At 37.3% G+C, this 12913-nt stretch overlaps 1 pseudogene; it reads left to right on the top strand.

Annotated features, from left to right (window-relative positions):
• Positions 1-2286: 2286 nt before the first annotated feature.
• On the top strand, positions 2287-4035 carry LOC138164090 (eukaryotic translation initiation factor 3 subunit D pseudogene; annotated as a pseudogene).
• Positions 4036-12913: the final 8878 nt, after the last annotated feature.

Genomic DNA, 12913 nt, shown 5'->3' with positions numbered 1-12913 from the left:
AATAGTGAACTTGGGGAGATTATGGCTTGTTCATATTTCTTCTAGGTAGTAAGTTTCAGAAAAAAGAATTAGAACAAGGTCTTCAGAAAACAAATCTAGTATGTTTTCCTCTATGTCATGCTATGTAACTGAGAATATTGGAGGGAAAAAAGGAAGTATTAGAATAAGAATACACTAGGCATTAATGCTAAGAAGATGAAAACATGAATCAAGAGTGGACTAAAAGATACAAAACTATCCACTATTTGGTAGAGGAGGGCTTCATAAAGATTGAAATAAACAATATTTAATTTCAAATACTACCTGAAATGTCGCATGCAGCAAAGTGCTAGTTCATAAGGAAATGGGGGAGGGGAAGCTTATATTAAATATTCATGCAAAGACCAAAATGGAAAAGATGTCAGGCCTGCACAGCAAATGTAGAACTCCATAGAATATTGTTGGGGACAGCTGGAGAAAAAGGGATAAAAGATGTAGTGGCGGATATCTATAATGAAAAAAAAAATATGAGGTAGCTCAGGGAATAAATAAATAAATGAACAAATGCATGAATGAGTAAAAAAATATATATTTTACCATTTGCCAAACATCATGATAAGCAATGGAGAAACAATTATAAAGATAATGATGATATTTGTTTTCAAGGAGTTTTCATGGTATTTGAAGAAAAAAACACATTCTTTTTAGTTCAATTGCAGGTTGGATAGGGAGACTTGAAAGTGCTGAGGGTCAGTGGTATGACAGATGGCAGGACCTAGAGCTCTTTAGTTTACGTATGTAAGTATGATGGTAGTAATGGGGTCATTTCAAGGAATTGAGTCCTTCTTGACTTCAAGATATGCTTCCTATCCACTATTCCAAACTGTCTCCTACTTATACAGATACACAATCTATAATTATCAAGAATTGGCATGTGCTTCAATTGAGCACATTAGATAGGGTTCTATCTATAATATCATTTTAACTAAAACATAGATGCCTTTGTTACCTAATGCTCCCAACAAAAGTATTCTCTGATTCTTGTTAATTATTGATAATGTTTGCGCAGTACTTTACACTAAAAACGTTTTACATATTTCTTCTAATATGGAAGAAAAAATGAACCTCAGAGAAGCTGAGAGATTTGGTCATTTATACACACATACATGTTAAGGTCACATATGCTTATGTCTTTGATTTTCTTCACCTTACTTATCTCATTAAATGCGGTAATATGTTGCAGTCTATATATAACCACCTTGCATCTTCCCTCACTTATTATTTACATTCACTCAGAATAGCATTCTATATATTATAATCATATAGAATACCATTATCTATTGGTCCTCATATGGGCACCAAACAGCACCCCAAAATGTTAACAGTTCAGTTCATAGAATGTGAGCTGAAATATTGCTATTTTAAGTGTGAAAGAAGGTAGGAAAAACCTTAATATTTACTAAGTCCTCTCCCCAGACATAGAAACGGTTATATCTAAACTATTCTAGATTTCATCTCAGTAGGAAGGTCATATAATGGAATGAAAATTAAATTGTATATAATGTAAATGAAAAGAATGATAAAAGGCAACCTTGGGTTAAAGGAAATGACCATTAATGATTTCTGGAGGATATAATGAAATATTACACACACACACACACACACACACACACACACACACAAGCAAGGTGAGATGAGGGACTAGAGATTCTAAAATCTGCTTCTGTTTAAACTTCAGCTAAATTTAGTTATAAAGTCTACATTATTTGCCTTAATACATATTTCTGTCATTACTTCCTCTCTTTTCATTCAGTTTTTTTAATATGTTACATTGTCATACAAGGTCACTATGCCATTTGGAACATAGTTAGAATTTAATAATAAATAGGCAGCTAGGTGGTGCAGTGGATAGAATGCCATTCCAGGCCTGAAGTCAAGAAGGCTCATCTTCCTGAGTTCAAATCCGACATCATAATCTTATTAGCTTGGACAAGTCACTTAACCCTATTTGCCTCAGCTCTGCATCTATAAAGTGAGCTAGAGGGAAAAAATAGCAAACCACTTCATTAGCTTTGCCATGCAAATCCCCAAAGACTAACCAAATCAAACCAAACCAAATACATAAGAAAACAAATCACTTAATATTTAATTTTGACTATTTTTCTTTGTTTTATGGAAAAGGGCAAATATTGGGGAAAAGTTTCCTGGTTTTTTTTTTCTATATTGAAGTTTTTCAATGATGATTGATAAATTTGAAATAAAAAAGATATTTGTTTAAAAGTATTAATACTGGCTGCGCGCACTCCGGGTCCCTTTCTAGTCGACCACTGGAGAATGGCTGGAGGCGCTGGCACCCGGCCTGGAACCATCCGTTTCCATCGGGACAGGCTGCTGCCTGAGCAGGGTTTTAGAAGATGGCAAAATTCATGACTCTGGTGATCCAGGACAACCCCTCAGGCTGGGGTCCCTGTGCTGTCCCTGAACAATGTCGGGACATGCCCTATCAGCCGGCTGTTCAGCAAAGGAGATAGGCTGGGAAAGGTTGCAGACTGGACAGGGGCCACCTACCAGGAAAAGAGATACACGAATAAGATTCCTCCCAGTTTGGTGGCTGCAGTCAGTATCCTTATTTCCATGAGGAGGACGAGACCAGCTTTCAGCTAGTAGACAAGGCCCGGACACAGAAGAAGGCTTACCACAGGAATAGGATGAGGTTTGCCCAGAGGAATCTTGGGACAAGGACCATTGGAAAATGTTACAGTTCAGCCTGCAGACCTTGCCCAAGAGCGCCAAGCAGAAAGACAAACAGCATACGTCTGCAAAGAAAAGTTCCAGAAGCAGTTTGGAGTAAGGCAGAAATGGGATCAAAAATCTCCGAAGCCCCGGGATTCTTCTGTCTAGGTCAGGAGTGACTGGGAAGTGAAGGAAGAAATGGATTTTCCTCAGCTGATGAAGATGCGTTACTTAGAGGTGTCTGAGCCACAGAACATTGAGTGCTGTGGAGCCCTGCAATATTACGACAAAGCTTTTGACTGCATCACCACGAGGAACGAGAAACCGTTGCTAAGCATCAAGCGCATTTTTCACACCATCTCCACAGCAGATGACCCCGTCATCCGCAAGCTGGCAAAGAGGCAAGTCGTGTTTGCCACCGACGCCATCCTGGCCACACTGATGAACTGTACCCACTCCGTCTATTCCTGGGATATTGTAGTCCAGAGGGCTGGGTCCAAGCACTTTTTTGACAAAAGGGACAACTCGGACTTTGATCTTTTGACTGTGAGTGAAACTGCCAACGAGCCCCCTCAGGAAGAACGCAACTCCTTCAACTCTCCCCGAAACCTTGCCATGGAAGCCACCTACATCAATCACAACTTCTCCCAGCAGTGCCTGAGAATGGGAAAGGAAAGATATAAGTTTCCCAGCCCAAACCACTTTGTGGAGAATGACATGGACAAGATTGCCTCGGTGGCCTACATGTACCGCCGGTGGAAGCTTGGAGATGACATTGACCTCATAGTGCGCTGTGAGCACGACAGCGTGATGACTGGGGCCAACGGAGAGGTTTCCTTCATCAATATCAAGACCCTCAATGAGTGGGACTCCCGGCACTGCAACAGCGTGGACTGGCGGCAGAAGCTGGACTCTCAGCAGGGGGCGTTTATCGCCACTGAGCTGAAGAACAACAGCTACAAGGTGGAGCGCTGGACCTGCTGTGCTCTGCTGGTCGGATCCGAGTACCTCAAACTGGGGTACGTGTCCCGCTATCACGTCAAAGACTAGGCTCGGCACGTCATCCTGGGCATTCAGCAGTTCAAGCCAATGAGTTTGCCAGGCAGATCAGCCTGAGAGTGGAGAACGCCTGGGGGATCCTGCGCTGGGTGATCAACATCTGCATGAAGCTGGAGGAGGGCAAGTACCTAATCCTCAAGGACCCCAACAAGCACGTGATCGGCGTCTACAGCCCGCCCGACGGCACCTTCAGCTCACATTAGGAAGACGAGGAGGAGGAAGAGGAAGAAGCATGAGCCACATGCACAGGCACCTACAAATCTTCCCTCCTCTTTGACTTGGAAGGGACTGGAGGACACCATGGACATTGGCCTTGTGCGCACACAGTGAGGTTTAATTATAGGTAAAATAAAGAAGCCTAAAAAAAATAGATAAAAACCTATTAATACTTTTTTTGAAATTATTTATTCCAGATTTAGAGGATCCAAGGTCAAGTTCAAGTTTCACCTGTGACATGCTTCAATTCTTGGAACTGAGCCTTGGTTTATTCATCTTTAAAATGAGTAAAATAGTCCTAAGACACTTATAAATAGTATGTATCATGTTTTTGAAAAGATGTTATATTTGGGGAATCTGAAAAAGTTATATAAATTGAATTAACTAGTTAAAAAAGTATTTTTGAATATTAGAGCTGTCTAATAATGGAACCAGTTGCCTCATGAAGAAGCATCAAGCTCTTTGGGAAGCCTTAAGTTGAGGCTGGATGGCTCTTTCAAATTTAGGAAAAAAAAATTATTCTCAAACAGAACTGAATGTTTGACTTGAAGGATTCTTGGTTACTTCTATCTTTGATATTTCAGCTATCCTTCTTTGAAGAAAGAGGAAGCTTTATTTCTTGTTAACTGTCCATTTTGTCTGCTAATAATGAAAGCTGAGAAGGGATTCCATTCTTTAACATCTAGTCTATTACACAACAGGCACATAATCTACATTTATTACTGTGAATAGTAATAACTTTTAACAACATCATCAACAACACAGCCTCTTTGCATAGGATTCTACCTCTCAGTGAAAGTAATCATGATATCCTATCCCCAGCTAAAGTAAAGAACACACAGAGAAAGAGGATGTTTGCATCATAAACCTGTGAAAATAGAGTGGAAAATGCCAACATGTTAATGAAAATTCACTGTTAGAGAAGCTATCAGAGTACTAATAATTAAAGTACAAGTTCCTCTAGAACAAATAACCCTTCCAAAAATGGCCAAGCCCCATGTTAAATTAAAAAAAGTGTTTTGTTTACTTTCAATGAGGCCATCATGTTTTGTTTTTTACTTTGCTTTCTTTTGCTTTTTACATTTATATCTAGAAGTCAAAGGTTATGTAAACCTCAGCTAAAAGTGCTTGAATCAAGAGAGATATGATGCTTACTAACTGTGTGGTAATGAGCAATTTATTTACTTCTCTGACCCTCCGCTTCCTCCTCTGTAAAATGAATAGAAAGGTAGCATGCACCTCACAAGCTTATTGTGAAGACAAAATGACTTAAAGTACATAAAGTACTGTGAAGACCTTAAAAGAGCTATATAAATTGCAGTTACTGTTGTTATTCATGTCATTTCAAGGAGTTTTTTTTTTATAGATTTCAGATTGAAATGGTCCCAAGACATGTCACTATCATATTATTCTCTTATATTTAATATTCTGCAGACTTCTTCACAAGTGGATAAAATGACTACTTTTTGTAGTAGCATAAAAGTGATAGGATATAAGCTCATCCTTTGGGGGTTCATTGAAATCATCCTTAAAACAACTCCAGTGCAAGACAGGATGATGGGGATTATATGCACCTCAACCTGTCCTCATATAATTTTGATTTCTTTTACTAGGTATATTTTGAGAGCTTTTTCTTCCATGAAGTTTGGAGATTATGAGTATTTTGTATGTCATAGTCTATTAAAACAATGTTCTTAAAGTTTTTGGAGGTCAATATTGTGTTTGAGAGATTGTGGGCTTATGGTTCAGTCTTTGATAATACTCTAATTTCAGGTCAGTCTATTGAATGAGTTCTCAGGGATATATTGAGACCTCTATATGTAGCATGGAGATTTGTTGTCAGAACAAGAAAGCAGTGGCAGCAGGCAGGTTGTGGAAATAAGGAAATGTATAGTAGTCAGTCTAGTTGTCTAGGGCTAAAGTCTTCAGTGATAACAACACCCCACCCCCAACTTCAATGTGAATATATATGCTCCTATAGCATGAGCAATGTTTTGCCATTGCTCATTTTCAACAAGGAAGATGTTAGCCTTTAGCATATTGTGAAATGAAACTTTCATTGTTTCAGTCAGCCATGTATGCTGAAATATCTCCTTCATTCAAACTAACAAAACCCACCCTTATATAGACCTGTCAGTCTTATGAATTGTGTGTAATAGAAAATCTGAAAATAGTAAATATGTGAGATTGTTAGAAAATCGTTAAAGAATAATATTAGCTTTCCATGATATTCGATTGCTGTTATAATACAAAGTGCACCAGCAGATGGAATATTGTAAATGGAATTGTCCTAGTGACTTATTGGTCAGTGGGTCTGTTACATTCATTGACACAAAAGAAATACAGGATAAAAAATGTGATTTTTTTCTGAAAAAGTACATCTGTAGTTGTTGTTATTTGTTTATTCACTACATGAAAGCATGGAGGTGAAAAGAGGGCTGCTTTCTTTTGGATTTCATGTCAATGAATTTAAACAAAATGAAAAAAAAGGACTACATAGATCACATACATTCAGATAATTGGAAGCACAGATTTTCAATTCAAAAGGGCCCAGAAAGTAGAAAACAGACCTCAAAGATGTGGAGAAGATGCAAGCCAATGACCTTGGTATGACATCACTATCCACATAGAGTATTCTCTGTGACTTGACAAAACTTTAGCTTAATCCAGTGACAGCTTTGCCTTTTTCCTCTACTCAGCATGCCTAGTGTCCTGGGAAACAATTTTTCCTACTCAAATCATCAAGGAGATGGAATTTTTCAAGACTCTCATGAACAACTTTATCCATCGGCCAAGATCCAGGAAACTTCAAAAGAAAAATAGACCCTTTACCTGTTTGAGAAGGTTTTTTTTTTCTTTTCTAGAAATGTCTTAGGAATAAATTTATTAAATTTGACAAAAGAGAATGTTGCACAAATTTGTGATCCAGCTGATGCAATTTCACTTTATAATGCTTTGAAATTCAGTTCTCTTAGTTATTGTCTCACTGCTACTTGGAAACAACATTCAAGATGCTACTAGAAAGGCACCCCCAAATGAGAATCTTGCATATCACAGCAGTGGCATAGGAGGTGATCTATTTGGAAGAGGTAGTAGCTTACACAGTGATTTGAAAATTTGCTTTAGCAATAAATATTTCTTTGCACCAGATTAAAATTGATCCTACTGGTATTCCTAGCCTTTGTATTCATCAAATGGTTCAAAACTTTCAACATGAGAGTCAAAAGTTCTTTTTTGCCAGAAAAAAAAAGGTTAAAGATGGTATAAGTCTGTATCAAAGAATGTGGTGATCCTCAGAGCAGGAATCTGCCAGTTCCCCTGGCTATGCTAAGACACATGAGGGGTCTGGTATTGACAATTGTCTGCTCGAACACCCCTGGGATCAGGATCTCTCACTAGTTTATTGAAGTGGGGCTTGCTGCTGAATTGCTGTAATGCTTCCTTTCCTAGACTGTGCTCCTATTTTACTAGAATAAAATGAACACTTCTTGTCAATCCTTCAATTCTGCTGGGCTAAAACACTGTTCCACCCCATCTTTCCACTGGCATCACTGCTACAGGATTTTTTCTGGGGTATTGTTTTATGGTTGTTTGTAGGTCAATATGGGAGGGTGACAGCTGTATACTGCTTACTCTGCCATCTTGGATTTTTGAGGTCACCATTTGCAGTTATTTTATTTGAAATTGAATTTTGTTGATAATATATAGAAAAGCTGGTGGTTTAGGAAGGCTTATTTAATATCCAGCAACTTTGCCGAACTTGTTGATTCTTTCAACTATTTTTAATTGATTATATAGGATTCTTTAAGTATACCATTATATCATCTGATAATTTTATTTTCTCATTACCTATTCTAATTTCTTTATGTTCTCTTTCTTTTCTTATTGCTATACCTAGCATTTCTAGTGCCGTACAGAATAATAGTGGTGATAATGGGCATCCTTGCTTCATTCCCAATCTTATTGAGAAGGATTTTAATTTATCCTGACTATAGAAATATTTCCTGATGGTTTTTGACAGATATTACTTATTTTGATAAAGGCTAAATTTATTACTAAGCTTTCAATTGTTTTTAATAAGAATGAGTGCTGCATTTTTTTCAGATATTTCTCCTATTGATATAATGTTATGATTTTCATTAGTTTTATTATGGATATGGTCAGTTATTCTTCTAGTTTTCCTGATATTGAACCAGCCCTACATTCTTACTATAGACCCTGCCTGGTCATGGTATATAATCTTTGTGGTTGCTATAAAGCCTTTGCTAGTATTCTTTACAGAACTAAATTTATACTTTTCTTTCTGTCTTCACTCTTCCTTGTCAAAGTATCATCATACTATTTGTGTCATAAAATCAATTTGGTTAGGACTGCCTTGATTTTTTTCAAATAGTTTATAAAATATTGGAATTGATTATTCCTTAAAAGTTTGATAGGATTTACTTAGGAATCTATTTAGTTGTGTACATTATTTTTCTCCCTTAGGGAATTTTGCTGTGTCTTGTTCAATTTATTTTTTCTAAATTATGGTTATTTAAGAATACTATTTCCTCTTCTGCTAATTTAAGCAATTTATATTTTCAGAAATATCCATCCATTTCACTTAAGTTGTCAGATTTATTGGCACATAATTTGAAAAAGTACTTATTAATATTTGCTTTAATTTTATCTTCACGAATGAGGAATTCACTGTATTTGTAGTATTTAAATTTTATTTATTTATTTTAGTTTTCATCATTCATTTCCACAAGATTTTTAGTTATGAATTTCATCCCCATCTCTCCCCTACCCATACCCCAAGATGGCAAGCATATTGATTACCCTTTCCCCCAGTCTTCCCTGTCTTCTATCCCTCCTATTCCCCTTCTACCCAGTTTTCCTTACTTTCTTATAGAGAAAGATAGATTTCTATACCCCATTGTCTGTATATCTGACTTACCAGCTGCAAGTAGAAACAATGTTTTAACATTAGTTTTTAAAACTTTGAGATCCATATGCTCTCCTTTCTCCCCTCCTCACCTATCCCCATAAAAAAGACAAGCAATTTAATGTAGGTTATGCATGTGTAATTATACAAAACATTTCCATAGTAATCATATTGTGAAAGACTAACTATATTTCCCTACATCCTATCCCACTTCCTATTCATTCTATTTTCTCCTTTGACACTGTCCATTTTCAAGAGAATTTGCTTCTGACTACCCCCTCCCTGAATCTGCTATCCCTTCTATCATCTCACCTTCTTATACCCTCCTCCAATTCTCTTGTAGGATAAGATAACCAACTGAGAGTGTATGTGATTCCCTCCTTAAGCCAAATCCAATGAGAGTAAGGTTGACTCATTCCCTTCACCTCCCTGTTCTTTGCTGCCATTGTAAAAATTTACTCTTGCCCCTTTTATGTGAATTAATTTACCTTATTCTGTCTCTCCCTTTCTCTTTCTCTCACTGTTTTCTTCTCTCACCTCTTAATTTTATTTTTAGATATCATCCTTTCATATTCAAATCACCTGTGCCCTCTATGTGTATATATATATAGATGTATATATGTAAATATACAGACACACATATTCCCTTCAACTATCCTAATACTGAAAATGTCTCATGAGTTATAAATATCAACTTTCCATGTAGGAATGTAAACAGATCAACTTTAAAAAGTTCCTTATGATTTCTCTTGTTTACCTTTTCATGCTTCTAGTGATTCTTGTATTTGAAATTCAGGTTTTTCTGTTCAGCTCTGGTCTTTTCATCAAGAATGCTTGAAAGTTCTCCATTTCATTGAATGTCCATTTTTCTCCTGAAGCATTATACTCAGTTTTGATGGGATCATGATTCTTGGTTTTAATACTAGCTCCTCTGACCTCTGGAATATCGCATTCCAAACCCATTTGGTACCTTAATGTAAAAATTGCTAGATTTTATATTATTCTCATTGGGTTTCCACAATACTAGAATTGTTTCTTCCTGGCTGCTTCCAATATTTTCTCCTTAACCTGGAAACTCTGGAATTTGATTGTAATATTCCTAGGAGTTTTCTACTTGTATCTTTTTTTTTCCTTTTTTAGCTTTAAAAACAATGTGTAGCATTTATTATATAGGTTTTATTAAAATGGATATTTATTGTTTTAGATTTAATCCTTTCTATGTTCTGTGTACATGACAATGATTTTTTTTTCCTTTTCTCATATTGTCCTTAAGTTTTAAATAAATTAAAAACTTACCAAAAATTTTTTTAAAAGCTAGGGGAGCCCAGAAAGGGGTCCAAATGCTCCAGTGAACTGGGTCCTGGTGTCCAGATTCTTCTTTTCACTTGTTGTCTTCTGAGGTCTTATCAGGAGTATAGTCCATGGGTTTTTACAGACAGTACTTCTCCTTGGAAAAATATATCCCAGATGATACCATTTCACTTGTAGTATCTTGGGAAGGAGGAGGAGAGAGTGGCAGAGACAGGGAGTTTTATCATCATAGGTTGATTACAAATGTCTTATACTGGTGACTGTATTTTCAGGGTTGAAGTCAGCATTTGCATCCTCTTGTTCTAAAATCAAAGGAATGGGGAAGTAGGTTTTGATCACTAGTTAAAAGCATGATGTTTTTCTAGGCATGTGTAAAATTACTTGAACAGTGATAGTCTCTACCTACTATAGGTTTATATTCTAATTTAGGGCCTCCAAAGTGGGGTGTATTCACTCTAAGGGGAGACACAGATGACCTTTTGGGGTACAGAAAAAAATTGCTTCCATTTATATATTGTTAAATCTTCTCAAGCTTCTCTTGCTTCTTGTATTTTAAAGTCAAATTTTCTGTTCAGCTCCAGTTTTTTTCATCAAGAATACTTGAAAGTCCTCCATTTCATTGAATGACCATATTATCCCCTGAAGCATTATACTTAGTTTTTCTGGGTAGGTGATTCTTGATTTTGATCTTAGCTCCTTTGATCTCCGGAGTGTCATATTCCAATAACTCTGATCCCTTAATGTAGAAACTGCTAAATTGTGCAGTATCATGATTGTGATTTCTCAGTACTCAAATTCTTTCTTCCTGACTGCTTACAATATTTTCTTCTTTACCTGGAAACTCTGAAATTGGGATATAATATTCCTAGGAGTTTTCTTTTTTGGATATTTTTCAAGAGGTGATTGGTGAATTTTTTTCAATTTCTATTTTGCTCTCTGGTTCTAGAATATCAGGGGAATTTTCCTTAAGAATTTCTTGAACGATGATTTCCAGGCTCTTTTTTTGATCATGGCTTTCAGGTAGTACAATAATTTTAAAATTATCTCTCCTGGATCGTTTTTTTCCAGGTCAGCGGTTTTTCCCAATGAGATATTTCACATTTCCTTCTGTTATTTTCATTTGTTTGGATCTGTTTTATAGTGTCTTGATTTTGGATAAAATCATTAGGTTTGGGACAGTTGGGTGGCAAAGTGTATAGAGCACTGAGTCAGAAGGACCTGAGTTCAAATTTGACCTCAGACACTTAACACTTCCTAGCCTTGTGACCTTGGTCAAGTCACTTAACCCCAATTGCCCTGCCTTGCCCCTCCAAAAATAAAATAGAATAAAGTCATTAACTTCCATTTGCTCCAATCTAGTTTTGAAAGAATTACTCTTTTCAGTGACTTTTTGAAATTCCTTTTCCACCTGGCCAATTTGATTTTTTGAGGAAGTTTTCTCCTCACTGGCTTTTTGGGACTCTTTAGCCATTTGAGTTAGTCTATTTTTTAAGGTTTTATTTTCTTCAGTCAGGCTGTTGACTTGCTTTCCATGATTTTCTTGCATCATTTTCATTTTTCCTCCCAATTTTTCCTCCACTTCTTTTACTTGGTTTTCAGAATCCTTCTTGAGCTCCTCCATGCCCTTCCACCAATTCATATTTTTCTTAGAAGCTTTTGATGTAGGAGTTTTGACTTTTTGTCTTCTTCTGGGTCCATGCTTTGATCTTATTTGTTCCCCAAAATATTTTATGGTCTGATTTTGCTTCTGCTGCTTGCTCATCTTGCCAGCCAATTACTTGACTTTTGAGCTCTTTGCAATGGTAGAACTCTTGTTTCCAGAGTGGAGAGAACTGTGTCCCAAATTAGTGGGGTCTTCACAGTTGTTGTCAGAGCTATGAGGAGGACACCCTTCTTACAGCCACCACAAGCTCTGACACACTAGTGTTCCTCACCCTACAACCACCACCCAACACTGTGACCCAGATCAAAGCAGGTCAAAGCAATAGCCATTACCCTCTGCATGGTTGCTTGCCTCCCCCCCCCCCCATGATCTGTAGGCCAGGTGCTCTGGAGGCAGCCACATGATATCAGCTATAGCCGCACCACAACCACCCCCACCTCTGTCGCCCTGGGGGCAGGGGCCTGTCTGTGTTCTTCTCTTACCTATTTCCAACAGAGTTCCCCACTGACCTTTTACTTTCTCTTTGCCATGTATGGGTTGAAAAATCTTGCAACCACCACAGCTGCTATGGATTCATCCTCCTGACATCTGCTCTGGCCAGTCTGGGACCCAAGTCTGGGACCATGAAGCTCACACAGGACTACACTTGGCTCCTAGCCATGTGTGATAGATCTTTCCTGTTGGCCTGCCAGGTTGGCTTCACAGGAGATTTGTTTTCTGTAACTTTATGGGTTCCCTAGCTCTAAAATTTATTTAGAATCATTTTTAGCAGGTATTGGAGGTCAATGGAGCAGTGGCTTAATCAAATTCCTGCTTTTACTATGCCATCTTGGCTCTGCTTGGGATCTTTTTAAAGAGGTGATTGATGAATTCTTTCAATTTCTATTTTGCCCTCTGGTTCTAGTATATCAGGGCAGTTTTCCTTGATAATTTTTTTGAAATATTGTGTCTAGGCTCTTTTTTTTAATCATGGCTTTCAGGAAGTTCAGTAATTTTAAAATAATCTCTCCTCAATCTGTTTTCCA

This window comes from Petaurus breviceps, unplaced genomic scaffold (assembly GCF_028583685.1).
Source record: "Petaurus breviceps papuanus isolate PSGF00001 unplaced genomic scaffold, PetGlider_PUasm1.0 189, whole genome shotgun sequence".
NCBI classification, from domain to species: Eukaryota; Metazoa; Chordata; class Mammalia; order Diprotodontia; family Petauridae; genus Petaurus; species Petaurus breviceps.
The sequence above is the reverse complement of the archived record's forward strand: the minus strand, read 5'-3'. Positions and strand labels throughout refer to the sequence as shown.